The following is a 22,010-nucleotide window of genomic DNA, read 5'->3' as shown; positions in this document are numbered from 1 at the left end:
TTTCTAGAAATTCTGAAGAATCCTCATTCTGTTACTGTTATACTCTTGTGCTTTAATAAGGCTTCTTTGTTTTGGCATCCATTTTCGCAATCCTGCAAGATCGCAATTTTGATAATGTTCAAGTTTTGGCCTATCCCCAGCATTCACATCTCAATGAGGATCAGCTGTCGGTATAGCTACGCTTGCTGCAGCTCCCATGGGGTTGCCAGGGGTTTCTGAACGTAGCTGATCTGCCTCCTCCCGGCTTTATCCAGCACTACTCTACATTCTTCTGAAGTGAGGGTATTTAATAAATTTTTAAAGTCTGCCCAGGTCCAGTTGTGGCTTGCAAAAATCAATGAAAAAAGATTTTTCATTCTCTTTGAATTATCTCTAAAAGTTGGCATAGTGGTCTCCTAATTAAATAAACCTGACGTTGAAAAGGGCACGTGGGACCCAGATCAATCCTTTTGGCCGCCCGGTCTCAGCATTCACTCCCCCACTGGGGACTTACCTTAGTGGATATTGTTCTCCATGAGCTTGGGTAACTCCCGGTCCATATGGAGTGCCCTGGAGGGTATAACAGAAGGAGACCATTTCTATTTTTCTGAGCCTCAGATCCTCAGGTGGGAGTAGGGGGTGAGCCTGAGGCTGTGGCTTGGGCGCTGTGGTAATGGAGCAGCAGCACCATCACCATCGCCTGGGGGTGCAGGAGGAGTGGTCTGAGTGTTTGAATGAACCACAAGTCCTCTTTCTTCTCACTAGAATCAAGCAAACAGGAAAACAACTTTCAATCTTCTCTGCACAGGTTTATTCTGACACAGCAACATAAAAGACTGTACACAATGTATTTCATCCCATTTTTCTTCCCTTTACAAAATAAATCTAGTTGCAAAAGTTGTACTGTAATTTAAGGATCCATTTTCAGGCCATTTTTCTCCGGAGTCTAAATGATATGCAGGGTTAACAAAAAAATACCATCATTTTCTTTTGTATGGGCTTGTAACTGAAAGCCATTCAGTTCTGGAGAAGGAAACCTAGAGGGCTGCAGGAGAGAACTGAATTAACTTTTCCCATTTTGAAGGGGTTTGCTTCCAGGTGGTTGATGCAAAGCAATCTCTCTATAGGTCCTTGCTACTGACATCAAGAAGTTCAATCACCAACAGTCCATTCTTAGCAATTAAGACAATCAGAAATAGATGGACATAGACAAACGAGACCAAAAAAAAAAAAAATTAAGACCCCAAACCAAAGCCCGGGGGTCTCTAACCCAAGTATAGAATATCTTGGCAGAGTAACCTTTTATATTTTCTACCAAACATACCAAAATCCTACCAGATGGTACCAAGTTTGAGGATCAGTGGTTCTATCTAGTTTGAGCTTGGCTCAAACTAGACACAGCTGACTTCAAGTTCTTGGAAAACAGCAACTTCATATATTTCATTGTTTAGGTTATATGCCCTAGGAAGTTATGTGCCATGTTAGGAGGACATGCAAATCTTAAAATGACCTTGATTACTGAAAGCAGGTGAAACAAATTTTTCTAATCATTACCCACAGTTTCAATGCTCCCATTCTCAATAATATTTGAGTTTACAGAATTTAGCATATACTTAAAATTAGCTTCTATGATTAAGTACTATGGGTTATTCAGCAAAATAGCCAGTCGAAAAATAATCTAATTTCTGAAAATAAAGTCACAAAGTTAGGTGTGCACACATACCGAGAATTTTCAGTCTCATCATTGGAAAACTGGGTCCTATTTGCTTTTGGAAAAGGCCTTATTCTCTATGATCGAGCCATTCATGGTTAACTGAAATTGGTCTTTCTAACCACCTTTTATAGTGTATGCCATGAAAATTGGAAGCTTGGTGCTTTGCTGTGGCTGCATGGAACTAGTACGGTGGGAAAGGTTTAAGATCTGCCTGTCATGGTTGAAGAGTAAGATGGACCTAGCTGCAAAAGTTGACTCCAGAAGCTTAGCCAGCTGGCACAGGGAAAGCTACTTATGCCATGTCCAAAGGACACAGTCTTGTTAATTCCAGATGTGGTGACCACTGGCTTCCTGATAAAGGAGGCTGGGTACAGTAGTAGGAAATTCAGATGGTACTCACTACTCAGGATTTAGACTAAAGGGTGAAATAGTGGAAAGGGTTAGAAGGATAGGGAAGGGCTTAAGTCTGTTATAATTTGGGTATAGTGATCAATACAAAACCTGTCATACCCATGGAGAGGGAAGAGATGGTAATATATCCATAATCATTCATGTAGACACCCTAAGTCCAGCTAACACTATGAATGCCCAGGGAATAATTAGCCCTGGAAATTATCATTAGAACACTAACAGTTGGAAGAATTCACATTCTTTCAGCACTCCTGCATGCTTTTCGTAAGTCACACACAAACTTTCTCTCTCTCTCTCTCTCTCACACACACACACACACACACACAGACACACACAGGCAAAGAGAGATTTATTGCAAGGAACTGGTTTATGTAACTTGGGGGGCTATGTAGGCAAGTCTGGAATCCTCAGAGCAGGCCATCAGAAAGGGTAGGCTGGAAACTCTCAGAAAGGAGTTGACACTTCAGTCCACTAGCAGAATTTCTTCTCATTCAGAAAACCTCAGTTTTGTCCTTAGGCCTTTCAACTGATTGGATCAGGTATACCCAGATTATGGAATATAATCTTTCCTTAAAGTCCACTGATTGTTTGTGTTAATCATACCTACAAAATATCTTCATAACAACACCTAGATTAGTATTTGATTGAAAAATTAGGCATAGCCTAGCCAAGTTGACAAATAAAATTGGACCATTACACCCGTTAAATATCATTAAGTAGCTGTCAACTGTCTGATTTTGATTTGGTTCTGAGCCTCTGAAAGGTCATGACTGTGGATTTTTTTGTGTTATACTATGTCTTCCAGAGGGGAACAAATACATTTTAATCATCTATATGATTAATATCCCTAAGATCTTAAAAGTGTGGGAGAGGAAGAACCATAGATGTATTGCATACCTCAGAGATGTACAAATCTGAAAACAAGTGAGACTAAGCTTTCTGGTTGAGAACTCAGTGGGGCCAGCTGTGGAAACTAGGTAGGGCAGAGAGGAAAGGATGTGGCATAATTTCTTAAAAAGATGACAGACTTTGGAATCAGACACACCAGACATACTTTGAATTATAGCTTTACTACTTTTCAAATATTGAGATCTTAAGCAAATTTCTTTCAGTTCAGTCCCTCAGTTGTGTCCAACTCTTTGCGACCCCATGGACTGCAGCATGCCAGTCTTCTCTGTCCATCATCAACTTCTAGAACTTGCTCAAATTCATGTCCATGGAGTCGGTGATGCCATCCAACCATCTCATCCTCTGTCATCCCCTTCTCCTGCTGCCTTCAAACTTTCCTAGCATGAAGGTCTTTTCCAATGAGTCAGTTCTTCTCATCAGGTGGCCAAAGTATTAGAACTTCAGCATCAGTCCTTCCCATGAGTATTCAGGACTTCCTTTAGGATTGACTGGTTTTAAAAAATTGCTAGTTTTTAAAAATTCCCTTTGTTAAGGTATAGTTTACATATAATGGAGAAGGCAATGGCACCCCACTCCAGTACTCTTGCCTGGAAAATCCCATGGACGGAGGAGCCTGGTAGGCTACAGTCCATGGGGTCGCAAAGAGTCTGACATGACTGAGCGACTTCACTTTCACTTTTCCCTTTCATGCACTGGAGAAGGCAATGGCACCCCACTCCAGTATTCTTGCCTGGAGAATCCCAGGGACGGCGGAGCCTGGAGGGCTGCCGTCTATAGGGTCGCACAGAGTCAGACACGACTGTAGTGACTTAGCAGCAGCAGCAGCAGCAGTTTACATATAATAGTAATGTACCTATTTAAGTGTATATGTCAATGAGTTTTAACAAATTTCTACACCTGCATAATCATATCCATAAATCTAATATACATATGTAGAAATATACATATTTCTACACCTGCATAATCTACATGGATAATATAGAACAAGTTGCTGTGTTCCTTCCCAATCAAATCCTCCTACTCACTGATCTGCTTTCTGTCCCTATTTATTAATATATTCATTTCAAACAATATTTACTGAGCACCTATTATGTGCAGGTGTTGGTGCTAGGATACCGTAGTGAATAAAACAGGAAAAAATAGCTGCCATTATGTAGAGGGAAACAAAAAGCAAACTAAGCACGTGAAAAGTATATGGTAGGTCACATGATGATAACTTCTACAGAAATTGTGGGAAGTAATTGCAGAGCGTCAGAGTGGGGTGGGACACATGTTGCTCTTTTCTTTTTTTCAGCTTAAGATGGATTTAGTTTTCTTCTTACAAAAATAAATAAGTGAATACACTGGCTTGAATGTTCTTTTCTCTCTCTCAATTTCCCCCTTCCAAAAAAACAATCACTGTGAGAATCCTTAAGATGGAAAGGCAGAGAGTGGGTTACCGGGACCCACATTAGAGGGAAAAGATGCTCCACACACGAGAGGTCAGAGAAGGGCACAGTGGGTGAGCGTGGCTTGTACAGTCTTGGCCGCTGTGAGGGGAAGAATCCTTCTTCAGCATGGACTGGACATAAGGTGTGTTGGAACAATGATCTGACAGAAGTGAGGCATGAGTAATGTGGATATTAAGACAAAAATATTCCAGGTAGATAGAACAGCAAGGGCAATGACCCAGAAGTGAGTGTTGTTGGAATGTTTGAGAAACTGCAAAGAATCCAGTATGGTTGGAATGAAGGGACAGAGATGGATAACAGAAAGGATGAGAAGAAAAGGGGTCCAGGTATGAGACGGTTTTGTAGTCCACTGTGAAAACTTTGACTGTTAATCTTAGTGTAAAAAGGAGCCACTGCAGAGTTTTAAGAAAAGTTGTGACATCATTTGATATATTTAAAAAGATCACTCTGGCTACTGTGTTGGGAATTGACTGTAGGGGCGAAGTTCATAATGAACATAAAGTACCTGATAGCTAGTAAATGTTCAAAAATGTTTATCTATTTGGAGGTTATTGATTTTCTAGTACAAATGATACTGTGACCTCTTTTTGTTTGTTTATTTGTTTTTGTATAGTGCAAATATGGATTCATTCATTTATTCACCAAGTATGAATATAGTAGGTGCTGAGTAATAAAAGTTGAGGTATGAAAGATAAAATTGCTGCAGATTCATAGAAAGCAGAATGGTACCGGGGATGGCGGAAGGAGAAAATGAAAAGTAGTTGTTTAATGGGTAGAGAGTTTCAGTTTTGCAAGATGAAAAAGTTCTGTACATCTATTGTACAACAATGTGAGTATACTTTACTGAGTTGTAAAATTAATTAAGACCAGTAAAAAAAAGAACACATGGCCCTGTATATATAAAGATGTATTTAGGTTTCTGCTGCCTGTCTAGACTCTACTCACTTATAAGCAATATCCCAAAGAATATGAAAAAGTCTTACCTCTTTTATCCCCCAGGATGTAGAACTGACTATACAGTTTTAAAAGTAATGCTATTTTTTTTCTTTCTGTCTTTCGGAAAAAAAAAGTGTACATATATGTAAATTCTCGGGAGCCGCGATAGGCATTACTGACAAAATGGAGGCACGGCCCCAGCCCCCTCTCCTCATCCCGCAGGCACGGTCCCGGGATGAAGGAGTTAGGTCTTGTGATTCTGACTTGTCCTTTCCTTCCTCCAGTTGAGTTGGCTGGAAAGAATGTTCTAATCCATAAAGTTAACTATTGACATTTGTTCAAGGATCTTTACAAAGAATGCTCCAGGATGAGCACATAGGCTGCAGCTTGAGACCATGGGAAACATTGTTCTCTGAAACCTGCCTGTAAGGGGAATGTTTATAGCAAAAGAAGTTTGCTGAGTTTAGGGGTTAGGAATAATTAAGAATAATTAGAAGCTAAAAGTTTAAGGTATGTCGTAATGTTGGCATATTTTACTATAGATTATGGAAACTAGGTATCTTAGAGATACTAATAGCTAAAAGCCTTTTTAGGAGATGATGAGCTTAAGTTACTAGGGGATAGCAGGATTTAAAGAGGTAAGAAATAAACTGAGGAATGTAATATACAGGCCAGAGACAAACTTGAGTTACAATGTTATCACAAGGACACTTAAGAAGAAACTCTGAAGGACAACAATGATTTATGGAGACAGTCAATATGGGTGAGGGGAAACTGAAGATGTCATACCTCTGACCTAATGCTTTTGTAAAAGTATAAAGGAAAACCTGATGCTTAAAATAAACATGCAGCCCAGTGCTTTGAGGGAGAGACTGCATCATTTTCGTTCACCGACCCCGTTCATCCCTTCAGGGCGTTTCCCTGGCTGCTGGAGCTGGACTCCGGCAGTAAATGACATATATGTATGTGTATGTACATATACGGGCTTCCCAGGTGGCATTAGTGGTAAAGAACACAGTGGAACACAGTGAAAGTCACTCAGTCATGTCCGACTCTTTGCGACCCCATGGACTATACAGCCCATGGAATTCTCTAGGCCAGAATACTGGGATATTATACAGGCCACAGAATTCTCCAGGCCAGAATACTGTAGTGAGTAGCCGTTCCCTTCTGCAGGGGATCTTCCCAACACAGGGATTGAACCCAGGTCTCTCACATTGCAGGTGGATTCTTTTCCAGCTGAGCCACCAGGGAAGTCCAGTGGTAAAGAACCTGCCACCAATGCAGGAGATGAAAGAGACTCCAGTTAAATCCATGGATTGGGAAGATCCCCTGGAGGAGGGCATGGCAACCTTCTCCAGTCTTCTTGCCTGGAAAATCCCACAGACAGAGGAGCCTGGAGGGCTACAGTTCATGGGGTCACAAAGAGTTGGACATGACTGAAGTGACTAAGCATACACACTCATGTACATATATGCACACATATGCTCCTGTATATGAATGTGTACATATGTGTACATGCCATATTAAATAGAGAAGTGTCTAGTAACTTATCCAGCATCCAAGTAATAAGATGCAATTTTGGGTGACTTTTATTACATTTTTATACTTTTCTGTATTGTTGGAATTTTTTAAATTAATAGGAATATAATTTTTTTAAATAGGAAATTTATTTCAAAAATTGAAACTACAACAATGCAGCAATAGAGTTCTGCTGTATGAACTGATGAATGTGAAGAGCTTGGAACGTGTCTGGAACATAGTAAGTGCTAAGTAACTATTGGCTGCTATTATTCTGCTTGTTGCTATGTGGCAGGTCCTGATCTAAGTTTGTCACAAGGGTTTTCTCCCTTAACCCTTACAGATACTATACATACTGAGACACAGACAGGTTATGACAAAGATCACATAGTTTTTAAGTAAGGAGACCATATTTTACAGACAAATGTCTTTTAAATCCTTTAACATAAATAGCTATTGTACTTGTGTAAAAACTCATTGCTGAAGATGTTCTCAACTGATACTGTAAATGTGTAACTATTTTATATGATATAAAAGAGTGATGTGTAAATTCTCATAAAGTTTCTGGAAGTATCTACCAATTTAAAATAAGTTGAATAGTTATATCTTCTAAGACATACATAATTCCTATAGTGAACAAATAATTTGTACCTCACACTTCATAGCAAAGTTATTTTTTCTTTTCCATTATGGTTTATAACAGGATATTAAATATAGTTCCCTGTGGTATACAATAGGACTCTGTTACCCATTGTACATACAACAGTGTATATCTGCTAATTCCAAACTCCCAATTCATCTTTCCTCCATTCCCCTCCCCCTTGGCAACCACAGGTCTGTTCTCTATGTCTGTGAGTTTGTTTCTGTTGTGTAGATAAATTCATTTTGTTTTACTTTAGATTACATATATAAGTGATATCATATGGTATTTATCTTCTCTTTTCTGACTTACTTTGCTTAGTGTGATAATCTCGAGGTCCATCCATGTAGCTGCACGTGGCATTATTTCATTCTTTTTCATGTATAACAAAATCATTACTGATACTACCAGTTTTCCCTTGAACAATAACTGATAGTTTACCAAGCACATTCACGTACTCCTCTTGATCTCCAAAACCACTGAGGGAAGTAGGAGGGCAGAGCGGGCATTAATATCCCCGCTCACAGTGGAGGAAGCTGCATCACGTATGTGCGCCTCATTCAGTAACAATGTCTTTGGCCACAAGTAACAAAAACCCAACTCGAACTGGTTTACACAATACAGAAATAGATTAACTCGCTTAGTTGGATGCCCAGAGGTGAGGTATTCTTCAGGGTTGACATAATCTTCAGGGTGAGGTATTCTTCAGGGTTGACATAATCTTCAGGGTTGACATAATCTTCAGGGTGAGGTATTCTTCAGGGTTGACAGTTAAAGTGAACTGACTCTGTTCACTTTAACTCTCTTGGTTCTGTTCTTTACTCAGTGTTGGTAGTTAGCTTGATAGTTAACTTCAGCTTGATAGTTAGGTGGCTGGTTCAGTTCTGGGTCTCAAATCTATGTACAACAGTGACAGAGGAAAAGACCCTTTCTTTCTGTAGCTTTATCTTGAGAAGTAGGGAAGTGTCCTTGGAGGTCCTTAGTAAAGTTCTTACTTTTTATTGGCACAGATTAATTTATATAACCATCCCCAATCAGTTATTGGCAAGAGTCTTGTGATAACCCTTAGATAAATCAAGATACTTGATGAAAATCTGGGCTGTGTTAAGATGGAGAAAGGTGGCTGCTAATGAATATGGGTCAAGCACTACAACCTGGGAAGGAGCAGTAAGGGATCTAACCTAACTCCTGTAAATTAAGTCTTGGGGCCAAGGCTACCACTGAGGCCAAGAGGGCAGGACTCAGGCATGCTAACTTCCACGCTTTTCATATAACAACCTCAACTGTTTCAGATTTTTGTTAGAGTATGGTGCTCATTTTTGGCTTTTATGGAGACAAGGAACATTCTTAAACAAAAAGTTTGGCTGTGGGAATTCTATATGACTGAGTTTGCAAAACTGAAGTTGGATGGACTGGCAGAAATTTGCTTTGAAAGCTACATTCTTACAAATTCTGTGAAAGTATTATTATTTTTTATTTACAAAATATTTCAAGCAATAGACAACAAAGCTCTGAAAATCTTATATTACACAATATTTGCACTGGATTTTTTAAGAAAAAAATTGCAGTTACAGTTGAAGTTCCCTGAATATGTTTCACAGATCCCCTTCTCCTTTATGCTTCACCATAGGGAAACACAATTCTGAATTTGGTTTCCATTTTCATGTGGACATTTGTTTTTTAACCTAAAATTTTTTTTATTTTGGCCTGCCATGTGGCATGTGGTTCTTTGTTCCCCTACCAGGGCTTGAACCCTTACCCCCTGCAGTGGAAGCAAGGAATCTTAACCAATGGACAACTAGGGAAGTCCTCACATGAATGTTTTTATGCTTTTACTACTAAGAATAGATCCAAGATACATAGTATTGCTTTGAATATGTGTATAAATAAAGTTTTACATATATATATATATGTATATATGTAGTACTCCCAAACATATCCTTCTGCAATGACACTTCTTGCTCAACATTGTTCTTGAATTACATATATATTGATATATATAGTTTAGTTTACTCACTAAATGCAATATAGTCCATTGTTCAAATATACCACAATGCATTATTCACTCTTATGTAGATGGATATTTTGGTGATTTTCACTGTTACACAATTTCCAACAACGTTATTGTGAATGCTCCAGAAGACACCTCATGTTACACATGCTGGAGAGTTTCTAGTGGCACATATGTTGGAGTGGAATTACTGAATGTGTGCAACTTCAATCTTAATAGATATTGACAGGTTGCTGCCAGTCTGATGGTGTGAATGGAAATATAATAATTTCTTTTTTCTGTGGTATTTCGTATGCATTTGAAACTCATCAGTTTTTAGCATTTAATCCCATTTTTCATATTGGAATTTTGTTTTCTTTCCTTTATCATGGGCAATTGCAAAGGCTATTATGAATCTCTTCATTTTGTTACGTAAGTTACCCTGTTTCGTCCTTTGAAATATATTTTATTGCTTATTGGACATAAAGAAATGACAGTGAGAGAAAAGAAATAAATACACATATTCAGACACTTGTCGTTTTCTCTCCAAACTGTTATATGAGACAGATAATTTTTTCTTGATAATTTCCTGCTCACTTTACTAAGTGTATAATATGATCAGAATTTTTGTATTTTATATGGGGAATGGAAAATAGCCCCCTTTCTCACTGGAGAAATCCCAAGATCAGAAGATTTAAGAAGAGCATTGATAATAAATTAGTTTGATTAGTCTTTGGCAACCTTGCACCTGGAGTATGGCAGTGACATTGCTGAATGATGTCCCTTTAGCACCTTAAAGCATCACTCTATTTTATACATTGTCTACCTTAGCGATTCAGCTGCTCTTGGAGACGCTCACAGCAAGCTCCCTGAAGAGTTTCCCCGTGTTTAGGGGACGAAGTAACATCAATAAATCAAAATTTACCCCGCATCGTATTGGCCTATGAAATAGGCAACACAGTAAACAAACATCAGGTCATATTTCCATTTTGGTCAAGCACAAAGGGAACATTTAATCCTGAGCAGAATGAGAGAGGGACAGGAGGGAACAAATGCACACTGACTGAGAACGGATTGTTTTCTCTTGCAGTTTGCTTTGCAAAATCCAGTTGGGAAAGGAATAAACGTTTATTTCTCTCATTTCTCTACACTTACCTTTAAAGTGTCTTAGCATCAAAGGAAACCCCCAACCTGAAACTGTATTTTCTTTCCTCAAAGAATGTGGTGTGAGTGAGAAAGTGTATGAGAGGGTGGAGGTGCAGAGTGAGTTTTGTGGGCGCAAAGAAGTGTTCAGGATCAAAGTCAGGATAAAAATGATAATTTCCAATTTTTGTATGTTAATTCTAGATTCCGAGAGGATGGAGCAATACAGTTTTTCCTCTTTTATTTATTGATTAGGCTGTTTAGGAATGTTATAAACTGTTGTTAAGTTTGCCAAACAGCTCCTATTATGCTTCCTCTAGAGTCTCAAGGTGACAGCTAGGTTTCTCTGGCACGCGCAGTAAAGGTCACCTTTGGTAATGTTCCATTAAAACATGACTACAAAACTTTGACTACATAACAGGTAATAAGGAAGTATCTAGGAGTTTCCTTCTAATTTCATCCCTTTTATTATGAAAGCTTAGCAAGACCTGAAAAAATTCTGGAAGTGGTTAGATATTTCCTATATTGTTTTTGAAAAGTAACTATTCCCTTACACCTCTTGAATTAAAGTAATCATTTGTTAATCAAGTAGGTCCTTGAAAGACATTTTCTTCTCTTGAATGTTAGTTGTCTCCCCCTTTGTTTCCCAAACTTGCCCCAGTTCATAGACAGCCCTTCGAACTGTCAAGTTCTCAGCCCTCCATTCTAGCAGTGACCTCTCAGCGTTTACCTTCTGATAGACACATTTAAACGTCAGTGTCTGCAGTAACCACTGTCATTACCATCTCAAATATCATAAACCTCAATGCTCCTTAAGTGACATTTCTGTCTCACTCTCTCCTGGGCACTAGAACTCTTCCAGCTGATGGATTAATGACCTTAAACTGGGAGAGGCTGTGTGTTCAGGGTGAGACGTGTACCTGGACCCATGACTCATTTTCTAATGTAATGACTTCATTTCTATTATCCCAGAGGAATGCAGCAGGCATATTGACATTTTGTCTCCTGGCACCATAGGAAACAGTGTGTTGTTGAACTGACACGCCCTGCCTGGATGCTGATAGGGCGCTGAGAAACTGACTAAGTAGTCAGAGCAACTAATAAGATCGTTATAGACTTGAACACAATTGCACATCACTCTTATAACACACGATGTTTTTAACTAGGGAAAAGTTAAACTAGTGCTTAAATGTTTAACCAGGGCTTAGCAGTTTTCTTCCCCCACTTCATCCGACCTTCAGCAGGTAAAGGTCAACCAGGTAGCTGTCTGGCTTTCCTAGAACAAGTTTATAATCTTATTTAAAATTTAGTTGATGAGTTATGAAAGAAGCCAAAGCTTGATGCGCTCTCAGATTCTGTATAGGCATCGAGGGAACTTCCCCAATCAGGGCCCCACTCCCCAAAGGAGGAAATATACTGGGGTGCATAAAGGCTTGATGAAGTGTGAGAAATTTCTCTCTTGCCACCTGATCCCAGTTGGAAATTCACTGGCTCACTGTGCTGCTGACAGAACAAAACAGAGGATAATAGCCTCTGGCTGAAGATTTTATAATTGAAGCTGAGACAGAGTGGGCCATGTGCATGTTCAGAACAGTGATTGCATTGTGAATTATAACAGAAGTCCCACTTGTCAGTCACACAAACATTTAAGACCACAGAAAGGCATCTGATCTGAGACAGGGGATGACAAAATAGATCTTTTGGTTTTCTCTACTTTGCCCCGAATACAAAGGGACTGATGACGGCTTTGTTCTGGGATAAAGTCTTACATTCCTTTGGGGACCTACCCAATCATTAGTAGAGAAAGAAAATTCCTGTCTGGACTCACTCCTTCCATTTTCTAAAAGAAGTAACCTTTAGTCCTCATCAGCAATGGAGAAAGAAAGCAATATAAATGATGTCACGCCAGATATTTTGCTTTGTTTGCTGATCACTTTTTCTCATTTATCTTTAGTGACTGCCTCAATGTTAAACAATTGTTGTAAACATTATTTAAGAAACATGGCTACTTTGACAATATATCTCAACATTTAACGTGTCTCTACCCTCCTAACCAGGAAGTATACTTTTAAGAATTTAAGAGCTAAACTAACAGATGTGGAAAATGACATATTTACAGACATAATCCTGGAAGCATTGTTTGTAATGTCCAAACAGTGAAAATGACCGAAAAGTTCATAGACAGGGAAATGATTAAATAAATTAATATACATTTACACAAGGAAATGAGGTGTAAGTTGAAAGTCCAGTTCCAGTCCTTCTCATGAAGCTGAAACTCTGATGCTTTTATAGTCATTCATTGATCTAATGCTTAATTAGTTGTCATCCTCATATAAGGAGGCTACAAATATTGACAGTGAGGGACTGAAGAGTTGGGTGCTTTTCCTTTGGCTTTTATTGGTACTAAACAAACATTAACAACACTGATGGAAGAAGGAAGGAAGGAATCTTGACTACCTTTGGACCTTCTCTGAATAGCTCAAAGGTCATCTTAGCCTGTCTTCTAGATTTACAGGATGTACCACTGCCTCTTTGGTATATAATATTTATCAGGTCAAGAAAAATCCCACACCATTCCTCTAATGGCTAGAGGTTTGATCACAATATGTAAAACTAGTTAAAGTGAACATTTTCATCTATTGCTTATGAGTCCTTTAGACACAGAGTCTTAAAAACTCCTGGGTTTAACAGTTAGTCACTCAGTTGTGTCTGACTCTCTGTGACCCCAGGGACCGTAGCCCACCAGGCTCCTCTGTCCATGGAATTCTCCGGGTAAGAATACTGGAATGGGTTACCATTTCCTACTCCAGGGGATCTTCCTGGCCCAGGGATCAAACCTGGATCTCCCGCATTGCAGGCAGTTTCTTTACCGTCTGAGCTACCCCAGGTGAGAACACCATTTAATCCCTCTGGTGACAGGCTGAAAAGAGAAAGTCAATCATTATGTTAGAAAAAAGTTTCTGGTGGTGGGTGGCATTGTTGTTTAGTAGCTAAGTCGTGACCAACTCTTTTGCAACTCCATATACTATAGCCCACCAGACTTCTGTTCATGGGATTTCCCAGGCAAGAATACTGGATGGTTGCCATTTCCTTCTTCAGGGGATTTTCCCCACCAGGGATCAAACCTGTGTCTCCTGCTTTGGCAGGCAGTTCTTTACCACTGATCCACCTGGGATTTTGTGGCACAAAGGTCTAACTGTACAATGGAATCAACCAGAGTTGGAGAAAAACAGCAGAAAAGCTTTTTAAACAGACCTTTCTTTTATAATTTCTCAACGTATTATGAACTTAATTGCCTTCCTCATACATTGTGAGCAGATTGAGTTCAAGGTTGTCTGTCATTTCTGTATCCTCAGTACCAGGCACAGCACCTGATACATAATGGGTACTTTTGTTTTGTTTTGTTTATAAAAACAAAAGTCTGAAAAAAAAAATTAAGAGAGTAGTTCTTAAAATTTTCTGATTACTGGTAGGGACACTTCCCCCAGAAAGTCTGTGCTTCTTCATGTATACAAAAATGTCAACATAATTTTAGGCCAATTGTGGACATGTGTTGTCTTGCTCATTTTGTAGATCTTCTAGTGAACTGGGGACTCTAGATTAAGATATTCTGAGGTTTAGAACATAATCTGAAGTGAAGGAAGTGGAGGAATCTTCAGAAACATTCTCTACTCCCTGTTTTCTTTTTTCAAAAAGCAGGTTTCTTCCATCTACTTCACACAAGTCCTGAAACTTTTTCAGGAATCTATGGAAAAGGGCCTCTTCTTGTGGAAGATGCAAAAAAAAATTGATCTATGTCATTTTAGAGTAGTTTATAAATTAGATATTATATTTACATATCTAGATATAATTAGATAATTTATAAATTAGATATCTAACTTATAAATTAGATAGTAGAAAAAAATGCTATACGGATTTATAGCAAAAAGTAATCTCAAAGAAGATGTGTTTATTTAACAAACGTTTATGGACTATTCCCTATGAATCAAGAACTGTGGAAGACAGAGATAGAAACAATGACCCAAAGAGATGGCAATGAGGTGGAGTGCATGCATAATAAGCTGAATATTTAAGTTAGATTTTTGCCTCTTTGTATGTTTGATGAAGACAGTAGTGGGCGGAATGGACAGAGAGCAACTGTTAACTCTGTAAAGGAAGAAAAATAACTTTTATTCATTCTGTAAGAGGCTTTGGCTTTCTTATGGTCATACACGGCTCTTAACCCCTCATTCTCAATTAACAGATTACCCAGCAGGAAATAGTCATGTCTAGTTAAACATGGGCTGATCATGAATGAGGAGGAAGACAATGCTTCAACTCTATCCCTACAATATAATGGAGCTGCAGTTATCTAAATGTCATTTCTAAGATCCAGCATTGTAAACTTTTCTTTCATCTGAGTGATGTTTTTCTGATGATTATTTGTTGCATCTTAAACTTTGAGGAGGAGACCTCAAAGTTGATCTGGCGTGACTATCTACTCAATGGAGCAATTCTCTCTTTAACACTCTTGGTAGCCACAGGATTTGTTTGAACACTCATTAACAGCAGTAGGATAATGTATTTGTAGTCAATAGTAATCATTAGAAACTTGTTCCTCACACTGAGCTAAAGTCTTATTAAAATTTTCAACTAGTTCTCTAAAGCTTTGGCTTCTGAAGCAATGAAGAGTAACCTTATTCTCTCTTCCATACCCTTGAAGTATTTGAAAACAGTTATCACTTGTATGTGTGAATTCAACTCCAGATTGAATTTCCCTAATTCTTTTATGTATTCTTCTTGAGAAGTCAAATCATCACCCTCCTGTTATTTATCCTTCCAAACACTATAATACGCACCCCAAATCTGGTGAGACACCTTGATTGGAACATGATATTCTAACCGATACTGATCTTAACATATTGGAATCCAGTGGAACTAATTTTTTGACCTGTTCACATTCTTCCATCGACACACTTCCACAAAGCTTTAGCTCTCGCCTCCTGGTCCCTCCCCAGGTGTGCAGTACTGTGGGCTTATACTGAAATTTGGTCAGATAAAAATTCCAGGACATTTTTTTCCTGAGTATAACACTGTCAAGTCAAGTTTGACATAGGCATGAAATGTGCCCAATTTTATCTTAAATTTGTCTCAGCAGTGAAATAGCTCTAAATCTTAATAATATCATCATATTTAACCACTCTAGTTCTGTGATCTGTAGATTTGATAATACCTTCTATAGAATATAGAAGCTTCCCTGGTGGCTCAGATGGTAAAGAGTCTGCCTGCAGTGCAGGATACTCAGGTTCAATCCCTGGGTCAGGAAGATCCCCTGGAGAAAGAAATGGCAACCCACTCCAGTATTCTTGCCTGGAAAATCCCATGGATAGAGGAGCCTGGCAGGTTACAGTCCATGGGGTCACAAAGAGTTGGACTCGACTGAGAAACTTCACTTTTCAATAGAATATAGAATACTTTCTATAGAATTCCTCAGTCTTCACGCAAAATTTCCCTCAGTTCAGTTCAGCTCAGTCACTCAGTTCTGTCCGACTCTTTGCAACCCCATGGACTGCAGCACACCAGGCCTCCCTGTCCATCACCAACTTCTGGAGCTTGCTCAAACTCATATCCATTGAGTCAGTGATACCATCCAACCATCTCATCCTCTGTCGTCCCCTTCGCCTTCTGCCTTCAATCTTTCCCAGCATCAGGGTCTTTTCCAATGAGTCAGTTCTTCACATCAGGTGGCCAAAGTATTGGAGTTTCAGCTTTAGCATCAGTCCTTCCAATGAATATTCAGGACTGATTTCCTTTAGGATGGACTGGTTTGATCTCCTTGCAGTCCAAGTGACTCTCAAGAGTCTTCTCCAACACCACAGTTCAAAAGCATCAATTCTTCGGCACTCAGCTTTCTTTATAGTTCAACTCTCACATCCATACATGACTACAGGAAAAACCATGGCCTTGACTAGACAGACCTTTGTTGGCAAAGTAATGTCTCTCTTTTTTTAATATGCTGTCTAGGTTGGTCATAACTTTCCTTCCAAGGAGCAAGCATCTTTTAATTTCATGGCTGCAGTCACCATTTGCAGTGATTTTGGAGCCTAAAAAGATAAAGTCTGTCACTGTTTCCATTGTTTCCCCATCTATTTGCCATGATTTCCCTCAATGTAATGTAAATTATTATTCAACTCATTCAGTTTGTTTCAATAGCTAGGAATCCACCTGGTTAACAATTATCCTGTCATATCCTCCATCTTAGCCTTAAAGATATCAGTAAACGTGTCAAGTGCCTTGGTGGATTCAATGAACACGTACCTTTAAAACATTCTAAGCCATACAGTTTCTCTGACAACAAATGCTAATGACATTTTATCATGGCAGTAAAATTTTAGGTGAGCCTTCAAGCTCTATGAAATAAGCAGCTAGAATGTCAACTCATATTGGCAGGAACAAAATAGCTTGTCATATTCACCTTTTCCCTTTTCTTGTACACACACAGTGGACCTGATGCATCGGACCTGTATTTTATCCGAAAAGGAAATTACAAGGTAAATGTAGGAAATAAAAACTCAAGAATCATTCATTGGAGTGGGTGTTTGAAGGGCTGTTGTGTTCATTACCCCAACTTTTCAAAAAAAGTTTTTCTACAAAGTATCCATTAATATAGCATTATTGTGGCTTGGTTAACAAAGAATCTGCCTGCAATGCAGGAGACCTGCCTGAGTGCAGAAGACCTGGGTTCAATCCCTGGGGGGAGAAGATCCCCTGGAAAAGGATATGGCAACCCACTCTAGCATTCTTATCTGAGAAATCCCATGGACAGAGGAGCCTGGGTGGGCTACAGACCATGGGGTCACAAAAGTCAGACACTACCGAGTGATTAAACCACCATTGTGGGTATGTTGGGAAAGGCTACATTAACCTGGTATTTAGATGATATAACTTTTACTCTGATACAGTCAGTACTAGATAATCACTTAGGTGGATTTGTTTCTAATGGAAATTTCTCCTTTAAAAATAATCTGATCACTCGCCTTCTGAGATGGCCTACACTCATTCTTGAGACATCAAGAAGCTGAGCTTCATTAGGTCCTAAACACAGGGCTCCCTTCCCCAGCCCCCATCCATGGATGTGATGTCAGCTCTGGCTCTGTCTTGCTGTCTGTCCCTCCTTGTCCTCCTCTTGCCCCTAGCCATCCCTCAGGCATCTACATCAGTGAACCCATATGCTTCCAACATCAGTTCAGTTCAGTTCAGTCGCTCAGTCGTGTCCGACTCTTTGTGACCCCATGGACTGCAGCACGCCAGGCTTCCCTGTCCAGCATCAACTCCCAGAGTTTACTCAAACTCATGTCCATTGAGTCAGTGACGCCATCCAACCATCTCATCCTCTGTTGTCCCCTCCTCTTCCTGCCTTCAATCTTTCCCAACATCAGGGTCTTTTCAAAGGAGTCAGCACTTTGCATCAGGTGGCCAAAGTATTGGAGTTTCCGCTTCAACATTGGTTCTTCCAATGAATATTCAGGACTGATTTCCTTTAGGATGGACTGGTTTGATCTCCTTTCAGTCCAAGGGACTCTCAAGAGTCCTCTCCAACACCACAGTTCAAAAGCATCAATTCTTTGGTGCTCAGCTTTCTTTATAGTCCAACTCTCACATCCATACATGACCACTGAAAAAAACATAGCCTTGACTAGACAGACCTTTGTTGACAAAGTAATGTCTCTGCCTTTTATTATGCTGTGAAGGTTGGTCACAACTTTCCTTCCAAGGAGTAAGCATCTTTTAATTTCATGGCTGCAATCACCATCTGCAGTGATTTGGGAGCCCCCAAAAATAAAGTCTGACACTGTTTCCACTGTTTCCCCATCTATTTCCCATGAAGTGATGGGACCAGATGCCATGATCTTAGTTTTCTGAATGTTGAGTTTTAAGCCAACTTTTTCACTCTCCTCTTCCACTTTCATCAAGAGGCTCTTTAGTTCTTCTTCACTTTCTGCCATAAGGGTGGTATCATCTGCATATCTGAGGTTATTGATATTTCTCCCAGCAATCTTTATTCCAGCTTGTGTTTCTTCCAGCCCAGCGTTTCTCATGATGTACTCTGCATATAAGTTAAATAAGCAGGGTGACAATATACAGCCTTGACGTACTCCTTTTCCTATTTGGAACCAGTCTGCTTTTCCATGTCCAGTTCTAACTGTTGCTTCCTGACCTGCATACAGATTTTTCAGGAGGCAGGTCAGGTGGTCTGGTATTCCCATCTGTTTCAGAATTTTCCACAGTTTATTGTGACCTACACAGTCAAAGGCTTTGGCATAGTCAATAAAGCAGAAATAGATGTTTTTCTGGAACTCTCTTGTTTTTTCGATGATCCAGCGGATGTTGGCAATTTGATCTCTGGTTCCTTTGCCTTTTCTAAAACCAGCTTGAACATCTGGAAGTTCATGGTTCATGTATTGCTGAAGCCTGGCTTGGAGAATTTTGAGCATTACTTTACTAGTGTGTGAGATGAGCGCAATTGTGCGGTAGTTTGATCATTATTTGGCATTACCTTTCTCTGGGATTGGAATGAAAACTGACCTTTTCCAGTCCTGTGGCCACTGCTGAGTTTTCCAAATTTGCTGACATATTGAGTGCAGCACTTTCACAGCATCATCTTTTAGGATTTGAAATAGGTCAGCTGGAATTCCATCACCTCCACTAGCTTTGTTTGTAGTGATACTTCCTAAGGCCCACTTGACTTTACATTCCAGGATGTCTGCCTCTAGGTGAGTGATCACACTATCATGATTATCTGGGTCATAAAGATCTTTTTTGTACAGTTCTGTGTATTTTTGCCACCTCTTCTTAATATCTTCTGCTTCTGTTAGGTCCATAACATTTCTGTCCATTATTGAGCCCATCTTTGCATGAAATGTTCCCTTGGTATCTCTAATTTTCTTGAAGAGATCTCTAGTCTTTCCCATTTTATTGTTTTCTTCTATTTCTTTGCATTGATCACTGAGGAAGGCTTTCTTATCTCTCCTTGCTATTCTTTGGAACTCTGCATTCAAATGGGTATATCTTTCCTTTTCTCTTTGCTTTTCACTTCTCTTCTTAAACAGCTATTTGTAAGGCCTCATCAGACAGCCATTTTGCCTTTTTGCATTTCTTTTTCTTGGGGGTGGTCTTGATCCCTGTCTCCTGTACAATGTCATAAACCTCTGTCCCTAGTTCATCAGGCACTCTATCAGATCTAGTCCCTTAAATCTATTTGTCACTTCCACTGTATAATCTTAAGGGGTTTGATTTAGGTCATACCTGAATGGTCTAGTGGTTTTCCCTACTTTCATTACATGCTTCTATAACTCTAGAGCCAATGTCTGCTGTGTCTGGAGCCATGATGAGGCCCCAAGGGCCACCACCTGTTACTTGCAGAACCGTCAGCCTCACCTGTGAGCTGCAGCCAATGAAGCTGGGCTCCTGAGTGTGCAACCTAGTCCTAGGATATTTTCCAGAAGCTCAGAAACTGACCGCTATGGATGTCATGAAACTGACGGTGATGTGCTACAAAGGCAGGAAGTGGAGAATGATGACCCAGGATATCAAGCCCTTCGATTACATTCGTCTGATTCTGCCCCACTCTCTCCAAGTCGTCCACATAGAGGCCCATAGGTGAAACATAACCTGGACCGTCTCCCAGGTATCCCACTACATTCAAAATGACATGGAGTTCAAGGTCCGGTTAAGGTGCATGGACCACAGCTGGGAGGATGCCCTGCTGCTGACGCTCAGGCAAAACCAGCGATGGATCTCCCTGCAGAATCTCACTCCAGACCAAGAATATGAGCTTCAGGTGAGGGCCGAGCCCCAGGTAGGCAGCCATGAGGTTTGGAGCCACTTGAGCCAGGCCCTGGCTTTCAGGACGGTCCCTTCAGTTGCTCTGAGACATATGGGATCTTATAGGACCAGGGATCAAACCTGTGTCTCCTGCATTTGCAGGTGGATTCTTTACCTCTGAGCCACCAGGGAAGACCTTCCCTATGGGATTTACTTTGCTATTGCATTTACTGTCTCTGCCCAACCATCCCTACTCCCACCAGACTATAAGCTGTATACTGTTATAGTCCAGGAAGCTAGAAGAGAGCTGCTACATAGTAGGTACTCAATAAAAATTTGTTGATTGAAAGAAAAAAAATAATCTGAAAAAGTAAACTTTGGATATTGACTATCTTTCAAAGAAAATAAAAGCATGTATGTCTTTTTTGCTTTTATTCTCATCAAGTGTTCATAAGAGAAGGCATATTCAGTTTTGAAGGGCTATCCAATTTCAGATGAGACATAACTGTAATAATGTCATGTTGAGGGAAGAAAGATATCTTGGTCATTGCATCTGGTCAGATGGAATAGGGTTTCTCTTTTAACACTTTTTGGGGATCAGGTAACTATGCCAAAACCCAATATGGGGGATTAGTATTTTAATGCAATTTCTTCCAAACATGAAAAATGTCATTTGTGTGAATGACAGAAAAGGAAAACATGAAAAATAGTCATCAACAAACCAACACATTCACTAGGAAGGCCGGATCCCTATACACCTTAGTTCATACCCAAAGGATAAAGGTAAAATGGTAAAGTAGAAAGTTGTCATTCCTTACTAATTAAGGCAATTACCTACAAATCTAAAATCATATCAAAAACGTTTAAGAGCTATTTTCTAGATTTTGGTCTGTTACACAATGCAGTCTGTCAAGGGTAAAGAGCTACAGATATCTATCCTTCATTATAGGAGTTTAGGAAGGCAAGATTTTGGTGTAACTACTCTTCAAGATAATTTTCAGTTATCTAGGTAACATGCAACATTTGTATTAGAGGAAAAAAATCTATATTAAGTGGCATCACATTAGAACTTCTCTTTCTCTTCTTTGTTGCATCTTAAAACTTTTAGGAACCAGGCACACTCCACCTGAGATGCTTAAGAACCTGCTCAGTGAACTAGCGACTCCCTGAAAACCTGAAACAGGTCTAAATCTCCTGTTTCAATAACTAACAGATACCTTATTATATGTGTCTTAGTCCATAAATCTGAAGTGTAGGTTGGTCAATTACAATTTTTATAGTTTTCCACCATTCAGAACACTCACTAACACTCTATGTGCAGATCTAGGGAGAAAAAAGAACAAGCAGATGTTTGGCCACATTCAAAAAGGCTTAAAAACCAGGTCCTTAGTTTGAATTATGCTAGAGAATATTTCTTGATGAGTGTTTGCTTCTATTGCTATTATTTGGTAATTTTGTTTTTTATTTTTATTCAAGTATAGTTGATTTACTACTTGTTGTGATTTGTTACTT

Source organism: Giraffa tippelskirchi, chromosome 8 (genome assembly GCF_054371585.1).
Source record: "Giraffa tippelskirchi isolate mGirTip1 chromosome 8, T2T-mGirTip1v1.2.pri, whole genome shotgun sequence".
Taxonomy (NCBI): domain Eukaryota; kingdom Metazoa; phylum Chordata; class Mammalia; order Artiodactyla; family Giraffidae; genus Giraffa; species Giraffa tippelskirchi.
The sequence above is the reverse complement of the archived record's forward strand: the minus strand, read 5'-3'. Positions refer to the sequence as shown.